The sequence below is a fragment of the Arachis hypogaea genome, chromosome 1 (assembly GCF_003086295.3).
Source record: "Arachis hypogaea cultivar Tifrunner chromosome 1, arahy.Tifrunner.gnm2.J5K5, whole genome shotgun sequence".
NCBI lineage: Eukaryota > Viridiplantae > Streptophyta > Magnoliopsida > Fabales > Fabaceae > Arachis > Arachis hypogaea.
The window spans coordinates 35,301,792-35,314,385 of NC_092036.1; the positions used below are offsets into that span (position 1 = coordinate 35,301,792).

At 34.8% G+C, this 12,594-nt stretch overlaps 1 non-coding gene across 1 annotated transcript; it reads right to left on the bottom strand.

The window, feature by feature from the left end:
- Window positions 1–12,074: 12,074 nt before the first annotated feature.
- LOC112712638 (small nucleolar RNA R71) lies at window positions 12,075–12,178 on the bottom strand. Its single transcript, XR_003157862.1, has one exon. It is a non-coding gene; the product is annotated as a small nucleolar RNA R71 (small nucleolar RNA).
- Window positions 12,179–12,594: the final 416 nt, after the last annotated feature.

The following is a 12,594-nucleotide window of genomic DNA, read 5'->3' on the forward strand; positions in this document are numbered from 1 at the left end:
TTTTAGCTGCCATCTCCTTCTCTTGTTCGAAAATTTCTGAAAGGTTGTTTCTGGATTGTTGTAGTTTAGTTTCTCTTAGTTTCCTTTTCAGAGTCCTTTCAGGTTCAGGATCAATTTCCACAAGAGTGCCTTTTTCCCTGTTCCTGCTCATATGAAAGAGAAGAAAACAAGAAAAAAAAGAGGAATCCTCTATGTCACAGTATAGAGATTCTTTTATGTTAGTAGAAGAAGAGAGGGGATAAGAATGAAGAAGAATGAATAGTCTGTATAAAGAGTAAGGATAGGGGAGGTGAAGAGAAGTGTTAGTAAATAAATAATTAAATAGAATAAGAGAGAAGAGATAGAAATTTCGAAAATAATTTTAAAAAGGGGTTAGTAATTTTCGAAAATTAGAGATAAGATAAGGTTAAAATTAAAATTTAAAACAAAAAAGAATTTTTGAAAAAGAGATGAGATATTTTCGAAAATTAGAGAGGTAGAAGTAGTTAGGTGGTTTTGAAAGAGATAAGAAACAAACACAAAGTCAAAGAGTTAGTTGAAAAAGATATTAAAATCAAATTTGAAAAGATAAGAAGATAAGAGGTTAGATAAGATATTTTGAAATCAAAATTTTTTCTTTTTGAAAAAGATAAGATAAAAAGATAAGATTTAAAAAAAAAGATATTTTGAAAAAGATCTAATTTTTAAAATGACTTAACTAACAAGAAACTACAAGATAAGATTCTAGAACTTAAAGATTGAACCTTTCTTAACAAGAAAGTAACAAACTTCAAATTTTTGAACCAATCACATTAATTGTTAGCTAATTTTCGGAAATTAGATATAAAGATAAGAAAAAGATTTTGAAAATATTTTGAAAAAGATTTTTGAAATTTTCGAAAAAGAGGAAAAATTGGAAAAGATATGATTTTTGAAAAAGATTTTGAAAAGATAAGATTTTTAAATTTTGAAAATTTGACTTGACTTGTAAGAAATAACTAATTTTAAAAATTTTTGACTAAGTCAACTCAAATTTTCGAAAATTATGAGAAAAATAAGGAAAAGATATTTTTTTATTTTTTGAATTTTTAATTATGAGAGAGAAAAACACAAACATGACCCAAAACATGAAGATTTTGGATCAAAACACAAGATGCATGCAAGAACACTATGAATGTCAAGATGAACACCAAGAACACTTTGAAGATCATGATGAACATCAAGAACATAATTTTGAAAAGTTTTTGATGCAAAGAAAACATGCAAGACACCAAACTTAGAAATCTTTAATGCATGGACTCTAACAAACGAAAAATGCACATGAAAAACAACAAAAGACACAAAATAAGAAAACATCAAGATCAAACAAGAAGACTTGTCAAGAACAACTTGAAGATCATGAAGAACACCATGAATATATGAATTTTCGAAAAATGCAAGAAAAAAATTTTTTAAAGCATGCAATTGACACCAAACTTAAAAATTGACTCAAAACTCAAACAAGAAACATAAAATATTTTTTATTTTTATGATTTTATAATTTTTTGTATTTTTATTATTTTTTTTTCGAAAATAAAGGTTGGAAAAACGAAAAAGAAAAGAAAAATTTTGAAAAAGATCTTTGAAAAGAAAATCACCTAATCTGAGCAACAAGATGAACCGTCAGTTGTCCATACTCGAACAATCCCCGGCAACGGCGCCAAAAACTTGGTGGACTAAATTGTGATACAAGAGTTCCAGGCACTGTTAGAGAAGCTCACAACTCCGTTCAACTTAACCAGCAAGTGTACTGGGTCATCCAAGTAATACCTTACGTGAGTAAGGGTCGATCCCACAGAGATTGTTGGTATGAAGCAAGCTATGGTCACCTTGTAAATCTCAGTTAGGCATATTAAATGGTTTTGGGTTTCGAAAATTAATAATAAATAGAAAATAAAAAGGGATAGAAATACTTATGTAAATCAATAGTGGGAATTTCAGATAGGCTTATGGAGATGCTGTGCTCCTCTCGAATCTCTACTTTTTTATTACATTCATCCAATCCTTCCTACTCCTTTCCATGGCAAGCTGTATGTAGGACATCACCATCATCAATGGCTACTTTTAATCCTCTCAGGAAAATGGTCCTATGCGCTGTCACTGCACGGCTAATCGTCTGGAGGCATCACTCTTGTTGATAGCTACATCCCATCCTCTCAGTGAAAATGGTCCAAATGCTCTGTCACAGCACGGCTAATCATCTGTCGGTTCTCAATCAGGTTGGAGTAGAATCCATTGATTCTTTTGCGTTTGTCATCACGCCCAGCCTTCAGGAGTTTGAAGCTCGCACAGTCATTCAATACCGGAATCCTACTCGGAATACCACAGACAAGGTTAGACTTTTCGGATTCCCGGGATCCTACTCATAATACCACAGACAAGGTTAGACTTTCCGGATCCCCATGAATGCCGCCATCTATCTAGCTTATACCATGAAGATTCTGTTGGGGAATCTAAGAGATATGCGCCCGGCCTAGAGTAGAACGGAAGTGGTTGTTAGTCACGCACGTTCATAGGTCAGAATGATGATGAGTGTCACGGATCATCACATTCATCAAAGTGTTGTGCAACGTATATCTTGGAATAAGAATAAAAGAGAATTGAATAGAAAGTAATAATAATTGTATTGAAACTTGAGGTACAGCAGAGCTCCACACCCTTAATCTATGGTGTGCAGAAACTCCACTGTTGAAAATACATAAGTGAAAGGTTCAGGCATGGCCGAATGGCCAGCCCTCGTGGTCTAAGGACTAGGCGTCCAGAGATGTCTAATACACTAGTAAAAAGTCCTATTTATAATAAACTAGCTACTAGGGTTTACATGAGTAACTAATTGATGCATAAATCCACTTCCGGGGCCCAATTGGTGTATGCTTGGGCTGAGCTTGATCTATCCACGAGCTGAGACGTTTATTGGAGTTGAACTCCAAGTTATGACGTGTTTTGGGCGTTCAACTCCGGATCATGACGTGTTTCTGGCGTTTAACTCCAGACAGCAGCATGTACTTGGCGTTCAACGCCAAGTTACATCGTCAATTTCCGAATAAAGTATAGACTATTATATATTGCTGGAAAGCTCTGGATGTCTACTTTCCAACGCCGTTGAGAGCGCACCATTCAGAGTTCTGTAGCTCCAGAAAATCCATTTCGAGTGTAGGGAGGTCAGATTCCAACAGCATCAGCAATCCTTTTGTCAGCTTTTTTCAGAGTTTTGTTCAAGTCCCTCAATTTCAGCCAGAAATTACCTGAAATCACAGAAAAATACACAAACTCATAGTAAAGTCCAGAAATGTGAATTTAACATAAAAACTAATGAAAACATCCCTAAAAGTAGCTTGAACTTACTAAAAACTACCTAAAAACAATGCCAAAAAGCGTATAAATTATCCGCTCATCAGCAACCCAACATGAGGTAGTTTTCTTTCATAGCTTTTTCAATAAAGATTCAAGAGTTCCTCTGTATTACAAGGAATTAAGTTTAGTGTTGCACACCAAAAGGAGTATAAAAACGGTGAATGTGTAATCTTAAGTTTGGGGTCCCACCTAGATTTGATGGAAAGACACTATAACCCTTTGAAGAACATCAGGAGTCATAAATTCCATAGCAACCAGGAAAATCTCTTGACAGCTTCTTGAATTTTGCTTTTGCTAATTTATTTAATAAAATCACAAGGTTTCATGCATATGATTAAGCTTACTATGGACAGTAGCAAGGAACTAAGTTTGGTGTTCCCACACCAACGTAAGTTCAAGAACCTACAATAATTCATGTATGCTAACCATTTTCTTAAGTGCTTGGGGTACAAGCAACTTCCAATGATTATGCAGGAAAGCATTCAACCTCTTGAAAGAATCATACATCATCACCAAAAGAAATACAAAAGTTATAGATGATGATGACAAAAGGAAAGTTGGAAAACATCCCCAAAAAGGTTGTATTGTCATTTAATTCCTTTTGCTTTGAAATGTTCCAAATTGGAAGTTTCTATATACCCTGCAGCTTAGGCTAATTAGTGCAATTTCTTATGTCTGCTAAATATTCTAGTATAAGTGTCTATTTCATTTTCATCTGCTTGAATGTTTGTCTTGTACCCCCTTTTGCATAATAAAAGAAAAGGTTAAAACAAAAGCTGTAAAAGTCCAATATGGTAGACATTAGACTAAGGACCAGTGGTGGTAATTGCTTGATTAGTCGGTAAGCTCAATAATAAAAGCAGCAAGGTAGAATGTCTCTTTCAAGTATAAACTTAGTTGCTGCTATGAATCTTTGATGAATAAATGTCTGACGTTAGGATTTTTGCTAGTAAGGAATTTTATAAAAATAGTTGCGTTGTAGATATAGTTTCTAAACCAACAAAAATCCCTTCGTACAAAAGTTTTGGTTGTCACTAGTAACAAACCCCTAAATAAATTGATAACCGAAGTATTTAAACCTCGGGTCGTCTTCTCAAGGAATTGCAGGGAGGTGTTCTTATTATTGGTTATGGAGCTTGTAAATTGGGGTTTTGGATCAAGGTAAAAGGTATGTTTGAATGATAAGTAAAATAAAATAATAATAACTGTAAAATAAACTCTTGGCAAGGTATAAGAACTGGAAGTCCTATCCTAATTATCCTTATCAATTGTGATGAGAGTTGGATTTTTCTCCCACTTTGTTAACCTCTAAATATGAAGGTAAGTCAGGTGAATGAATTAACTCGAATCCTCAAGTCCCAGTCTTTTCTTGGGAAAAGTCAGAGTTATTGGATCTCGAATCAATTCTTGAAGAATTCCAATTTTCAATCAACAATGAGTTTGATAACTCAAGAGTCACCAATTAATCAACCAAAGCCAAAAGGTAGAAAAATCTAAATTATTTATATCATAAATAAAAGAAACAAATCATAGATCTGAAAATATATCAAATTGTATTTAAATAAGAAAATCAATCCAAACATGGAACATTAAAAATAAATAAATACAAAGAATATTGAACCTGAGATGCAGAAGAAATATTCATAATCCTAATAAAAATCCTAATCCTAATCCTAAGAGAGAAGAGAGAACCTCTCTCTCTAAAAACTACATCTAATCCTAAAATTATGAATTATGAGAGCATAATCTGAAGTCTGCTTCGTTCCTCCACTTTGCAGCCTTTAATCCGTGTTTTCTGGGCTTGAAACTGGACCGGAAATAGCCCAGGATTCGCAATTTGCGAATTCTGCCACGCTGATTTTCGCAGATGTGACGCGTCCGCGTGGATGACACGTTCGCATCACCTATCTATATGGCCACTATGACAAATTATATATCAAATCGAAGCCCCGGACGTTAGCTTCCCAACGCAAGTGGAACCGCGTCATTTGGATCTCTGTATCTCAAGTTATGGTCGTTTTAGTGCGAGAGGGTCAGGCTAACAACTTTGCAGTTTCTTCAACTTCTTGTATTCCTTCCACTTTTACATGCTTCCTTTCCATCTTCTAAGCCATTCTTACCCTGTAATCCCTGAAATCACTTAACACACATATCAAGGCATCTAATGGTAATAAGAGAGGATTAATAATAAGCAAATATACGATCAAAGAAGCATATTTTCAATCATAGCACAAAATTAGGAAGGAAAATATAAAACATGCGAATTGTATGAATAAGTGAGTAAAGAGTTGATAAAAACCACTCAATTGAGCATAATATAAACCATAAAATAGTGGTTTATCAACCTCCCCACACTTAAATAATAGCATGTCCTCATGCTAAGCTCAAGAGAAACTATAAAGAGATGAAGAGGAATGATAGAATGTATGAGATGCATCCCATGAATGCAACTAAATGCAAAATGTTTCTACCTACTTGGTTAAAAATAAATAAGTTCTCCAAGACAAACATAAATCAGATTTCACTAATTCAAATCATACAGTGAAAACAAGTAAACTTGTAAGAAGATAGCTCATGAAAGCAGGGAACATAGAATTAAGCACTGAACCCTCACTGGTAGTGTATATCACTCTAATCCCTCTAGTGTATAGGGTAATCACTCTACTCTTCTCTAGTCATGCTTTCCAAAACTTTGTTCTTCATCTAATCAATAAACAAATATTTAGCATATCAATGCAAACATCATGAGGTCTTTTCAGGGTTGTAATGGGGCTGAGGTAAAGGTAAAGGTATATATAAGGCTAAGTGAGCTAGTAAAGTGAATCCTTGAGTAGTCTAAGATCTCACTTAACATATACATACTCTATAAAAATTTTAAAATTATACTTAGCTTCCCATAATTTTCCCACTTTTTATCACATACTCATGTACCAATTTTATTTTGATTTTACTTCCATGTGCATTAATTTCTCTACTAAACTTATTATTGGGGTAATTTTGTCCCCTTATTCATAAATTTTTTTTTGAATCATAAAAGCAAACATAACTTCTCAATGCACATGGATTTTCCATTATTTTTTTCTATTTTGGTTTTTTTTCATGAGTAGGTTCCCAAATTCCCAATATTCAAATAAATTAGAAACATGATACATTCCCTTATTAACCCATGTTCCCACAGTTTTCCCACACTTAAATTATACACAATATCTATCTTAAGCTAATCAAGGATTCAACTTGGGATTTTTTTATTTTGTTTTTCTGCTTAAGGTTAGTAATGTGGTTATGAAATAGAAGGGGGTTAAAAAGTTCAAAGTGGCTAACAAGGGTGATGTAAAAGGTAGGCTTATTTGGGATAAGTGAGCTAATAACAAATAATGGCCTCAATCATATGCAAGCATGTAAATACACTAAATAATGGACATATAGAATGGAACAAAGTAGAGATTGCAATTATATAGAGAAGGAAACACACAAGAATAAAAATTTATGGTTAAATAATGTAACCATATAAATAAGCTCAAAATCTTACAGGTTGTGTGTTCTTTGACTCAAAAACCATGTTCCAAATACAACTTCAAACAAGTGTAACAAAATTTTATTCAAATTAGTGAAATGCTATAAAAAGTTTCTTGTAAAAGAAATTATTACTTTAACCAAGTGGTAAAATATGCAAAAATCAAACAAATATGCAAATGCAACAACTAACAAGAAAAATAAACCATTGGTATTGAGATAGAAGAGTAACTAACCCATGGAGATCGGTATCGACCTCCCCACACTTAAAGATTGCACCGTCCTTGGTGCATGCTAAGATGTGCAGGTGGACGGGTGGCTTCAACTGATGCTTTTCATTGAGCAGATGAACTTGTTTGTCCCCCCAGTAAGAAGCTTTTCCTCTCCCTTTGTGGTGGCCATCCTGAAAGAAGAGGGAAAAGAAGAAAAAGTAACCCAGAAATAAAAATAAGAATATAAATAAAGTCTGGGTGGGTTAATGCCAAATAATGGGGGTCTCAATTACATGGTAGCTACAACATGCAAGTGAGAAAATAGTGGAGACATATGGCATATCAATAATGTAAAAATTTTCAAAAAATGAGGGAAGAGAGTGTGGTTAAGGAGAGATAATATAAATTCAAGTCAATGCAAAAGTGATATAGGTATAAAAGATTGGCATTGATATAAATAATATTACCTAACCAGAATAAAACAAGCTACTAAGCACTCAAAATAATTCAAGAGAAGATGGAACATTTAAATAAGAAAATTCAACACCAAAGGAAAAATAATGAATTTAAAAAAGAAAGAAGAATATACACTAAATTAAAATGCAATGAATGGAATATGAAAATAAATAAAATGAAAGATAAGAAGAATGAGAAGGGAAAGAAGTGAGTAAGAAAGGAGGGAGGGAAAAATTAGGATTGGGAAAAAAAAGATAAGATATTTGACAAATTAGGATAAGCTGTGCGGCGAAGCGACACAGACGTGTGGGGCACGCGTTCGCGAGACTTGCGCTTATACAGATTGACGCGGTCGCGTCGGTCACACGGTCGCGTGACCCGTTTTATGCCACTGGCGCGAGGGTAGCCTCGCGCTCGCACAACTCTCTATTCAAAATCATTAATTGCCAAAAATTGAGTGACGCGATCGCGTGGGGCACGCGGCCACGTGAGTGGCCATTATGAGGATATGACGCGGTCGCGTCGGTCACGCGGCCGCGTGGGAAGAATTGTGCGTTTAGCACCAATCTAACACCACTCTAGCACAACTTTCGGTCGTGCACCTTTTCTACGTCGAATTCCAAGGCACGCGGCCGCGTGAGTGACGCGGTTGCGTGGGACGCCAGTGCTCTCACTCGACACGGACGTGTCAGCGATATGGTCGCGTGGGACAATTTATGCCACGGGCACGTGATGAGCGGATAATTTATACGCTTTTTGGCATTGTTTTTAGGTAGTTTTTAGTAAGTTCAAGCTACTTTTAGGGATCTTTTCATTAGTTTTTATGTTAAATTCATGTTAAATTCACATTTCTGGACTTTACTATGAGTTTGTGTATTTTTTTGTGATTTCAGGTAATTTCTGGCTGAAATTGAGGGACTTGAGCAAAACTCTGATAGGAGGCTGACAAAGGACTGCTGATGTTGCTGGAATCTGATCTCCTTGCACTCGAAATGGATTTTCTAGAGCTACAGAACTCCATATGGCGCGCTCTCAACGGCGTTGGAAAGTAGACATCCAAAGCTTTCCAGTAACATATAATAGTCCATACTTTATTCGGGAATTAATGACGTAAACTGGCGCTCAACGCCAGTTCCATGTTGCTGTCTGGAGTAAAACGCCAGAAACACGTCACGACCCGGAGTTGAACGCCCAAAACACGTTACAACTTGGCGTTCAACTCCAAAAGAAGCCTCAGCTCGTGGATAGATCAAGCTCAGCCCAAACACACACCAAGTGGGCCCCGGAAGTGGATTTATGCATCAATTACTTACTCATGTAAACCCTAGTAGCTAGTCTAGTATAAATAGGATAATTTACTATTGTATTAGACATCTTTGGTCTCAGTTTTATTTTATTCTTCATCTGAGGAGACTATTGATCACGTTTTGGGGGGCTGGCCATTCGGCCATGCCTAAACCTTTCACTTATGTATTTTCAACGGTGGAGTTTCTACACACCATAGATTAAGGGTGTGAAGCTCTGTTGTACCTCAAGTTTCAATGCAATTACTATTATTTTCAATCCAATTCGAATTATTCCTATTCTACGATATTCGTTGCACTTCAACTTGATGAATGTGATGATCCGTGACACTCATCATCATTCTCACCTATGAACGCGCGGGATTGACAACCACTTCCGTTCTACCCTAGACCGAGCGCATATCTCTTGGATTCCTTAATCAGAATCTTCGTGGTATAAGCTAGAATTGATGGCGGCATTCATGGGAATCCGGAAGGTCTAACCTTGTCTGTGGTATTCCGAGTAGGATTCCAGAATTGAATGACTGTGACGAGCTTCAAACTCCTGAAGGCTGGGTGTTAGTGACAGACGCAAAAGAATCAAGGGATTCTACTCCAACCTGATTGAGAACCGACAGATGATTAATCGTGCTGTGACAGAGCATTTGGACCTTTTTCACTGAGAGGATGGGATGTAGCCATTGACAACGGTGATGCCCTACATACAGCTTGCCATGGAAAGGAGTAAGAAGGATTGGATGAAGCAGTAGGAAAGCAGAGATTCAGCAGGAGCACAGCATCTCCATACACCTATCTGAAATTCCCATCATGGAAATACATGAGTAACTTTATCTTTATTTTATGTTTATTTACTATTATTTGATTTTCCAAATTCCATAATTTATTTAAACCCGCCTGACTGAGATTTACAAGATGACCATAGCTTGCTCCATACCAACAATCTCTGTGGAATCGACCCTTACTCACGTAAGGTTTATTACTTGGACGACCCAGTACACTTGCTGGTTAGTTGAACGGAGTTGTGTCCACACATAGCAAAGAGCCATTATAATTATTCCATACAACAACAAAGAGTACAACATTGATGATCACAATTTCGTCCACCAAGTTTTTGGCGCCGTTGCCGGGGATTGTTCGAGTATGGACAACTGACGGTTCATCTTGATGCTCAAATTAGGTAATTTTCATTTCAAATATCTTTCAAAAATATTTTTCTATTATTTTCGTTTTTTTTAATATAATTTTTGAAAAAAAATAATAAAAATACAAAAAAAATCATAAAATCATAAAAATCAAAAATATTTTGTGTTTCTTATTCAAATCTTGAGTCAACTTTTAAGTTTGGTGTCAATTGCATGCTTTAAAAAATTTTTTTTGCATTTTTCGAAAATTCATGCATTTATAGTGTTCTTCATTATCTTCAAGTTGTTCTTGGTAAGTCTTCTTGTTTGATCTTGATGTTTTCTTGTGTTGTATCTTTTGTTGTTTTTCATATGCATTTTTTATTTGTTAAAGTCCATGCATTAAAGATTTCTAAGTTTGGTGTCTTGCATGTTTTCTTTGCATAAAAAATTTTTCAAAATTATGTTCTTAATGTTCATCATGATCTTCAAAGTGTTCTTGGTGTTCATCTTGACATTCATAGTGTTCTTGCATGCATCATGTGTTTTGATCCAGAATTTTCATGTTTTGGGTCATTTTTATGTTTTTCTCTCTCATCATCAAAAATTCAAAAATAAAAAAATATCTTTTCCTTTTTTTTCTCTCCTAATTTTCAAAATTTTGGGTTGACTTGGTCAAAAATTTTTAAAATTAGTTGTTTCTAACAAGTCAAGTCAAATTTTCAATTTTAAAAATCTTATCTTTCTAAAATCTTTTTCAAAAATCATATCTTTTTCATTTTTTTATTTTTGAAAATTTTCAAAAATCTTTTTCAAAATATTTTCAAAATCTTTTTCTTATCTTTTTGTCAAATTTTCGAAATTACACTAACAAGTAATATGATTGATTCAAAAATTTGAAGTTTGTTGCTTTCTTGTTAAGAAAGGTTCAATCTTTAAATTCTAGAATCATATCTTTTAGTTTCTTGTTAGTTAAGTAATTAATTTTAATTTTTAAAAAAAATTAAATCTTTTTCAATCCTATCTTTTTATCATATCCTCTTCTCTTATCTTTTTATACCTTTTTCAAAATTTATCTTTTTCAAAAATTTGATTTCAAAATATCTTATCTAACTTCTTAACTTCTTATCTTTTCAAATTTGATTTTAATATCTTTTTCAACTAACTATTTGACTTTTTGTTTGTTTCTTATCTTTTTCAAAACTACCTAACTACTTTTCCCTCTCTAATTTTCGAAAATATCTCATCCCTTTTTCAAAATTCTTTTTAAATTAACTAATTGTTTTAAATTTTAATTTTAATTATATTTTATCTTTAATTTTCGAAAATCACTAACCACTTTTTCAAACTTATTTTTGAAATTCTCTATCTCTCCTTCTTTTATTTATTTATTTATTTACTAACACTTCTCTTCACCTCTCTTCATCTCAAATCACTACCTCTACCCTTAACCATTCTTCTTCACTCTTCTTCCCTTCCCTCTTCTACTAACAACAAAGGATCCTCTTTACTGTGACATAGAGGATTCCTCTTTCTTTTCTTATTCTCTTCTTCCCTATATGAGCAGGAACAAGGAAAAAGACACTCTTGTTGAAGCTGATCCAGAACCTGAAAGGACTCTGAAGAGGAAACTAAGAGAAGCTAAACTACAACAATCCAGAGGCAATCTTTCTGAAATTTTTGAACAAGAGAAGGAGATGGCAGCCGAACCCAACAATAATAATGCAAGGAGAATGCTTGGTGACTTCACAAAACCAGCGTCCAAATTTGATGGAAGAAGCATCTCCATTCCTGCCATTGGAGCCAACAATTTTGAGCTTAAGCCTCAACAAGTTGCTTTAATGTAACAGAACTGCAAGTTTTATGGACTTCCATCTGAAGATCCTTACCAGTTTTTAACTGAGTTCTTGCAGATTTGTGAGACTGTTAAGACAAATGGAGTAGATCCTGAAGTCTACAGGCTCATGCTTTTCCCTTTTGCTGTAAGAGACAGAGCTAGAACATGGTTGGACTCACAACCTAAAGATAGCCTGGACTCCTGGGATAAGCTTGTCACGGCCTTCTTGGATAAATTCTTTCCTCCTCAAAAGCTGAGCAAGCTTAGAGTGGATGTTTAGGCCTTCAAGCAAAACGATGGTGAACCCCTCTATGAAGCTTGGGAAAGATACAAGCAGATGACCAAAAAGTGTCCTTCTGACATATTTTCAGAATGGACCATATTAGATATATTCTATTATGGTCTATCCGAATTTTCCAAGATGTCATTGGACCATTCTGCAGGTGGATCTATTCACCTAAAGAAAATGCCTGAAGAGGTTCAAGAACTTATTGACATTGTTGCAAATAACCAATTCATGTACACTTCTGAGAGGAATTCCGTGAATAGTGGGACGCCTCAGGGGAAGGGAGTTCTTGAAATTGATACTCTGAATGCCATATTGGCTCAGAACAAAGTGTTGACTCAGCAAGTCAACATGATCTCTCAAAGTTTGAATGGATGGCAAAATGCATCCAACAGTACTAAAGAGGCAGCTTCTGAAGAAGCTTATGATCCTGAGAACCCTGCAATGGCAGAGGTTAATTACATGGGTGAACCTTATGGAAACACCTATAACT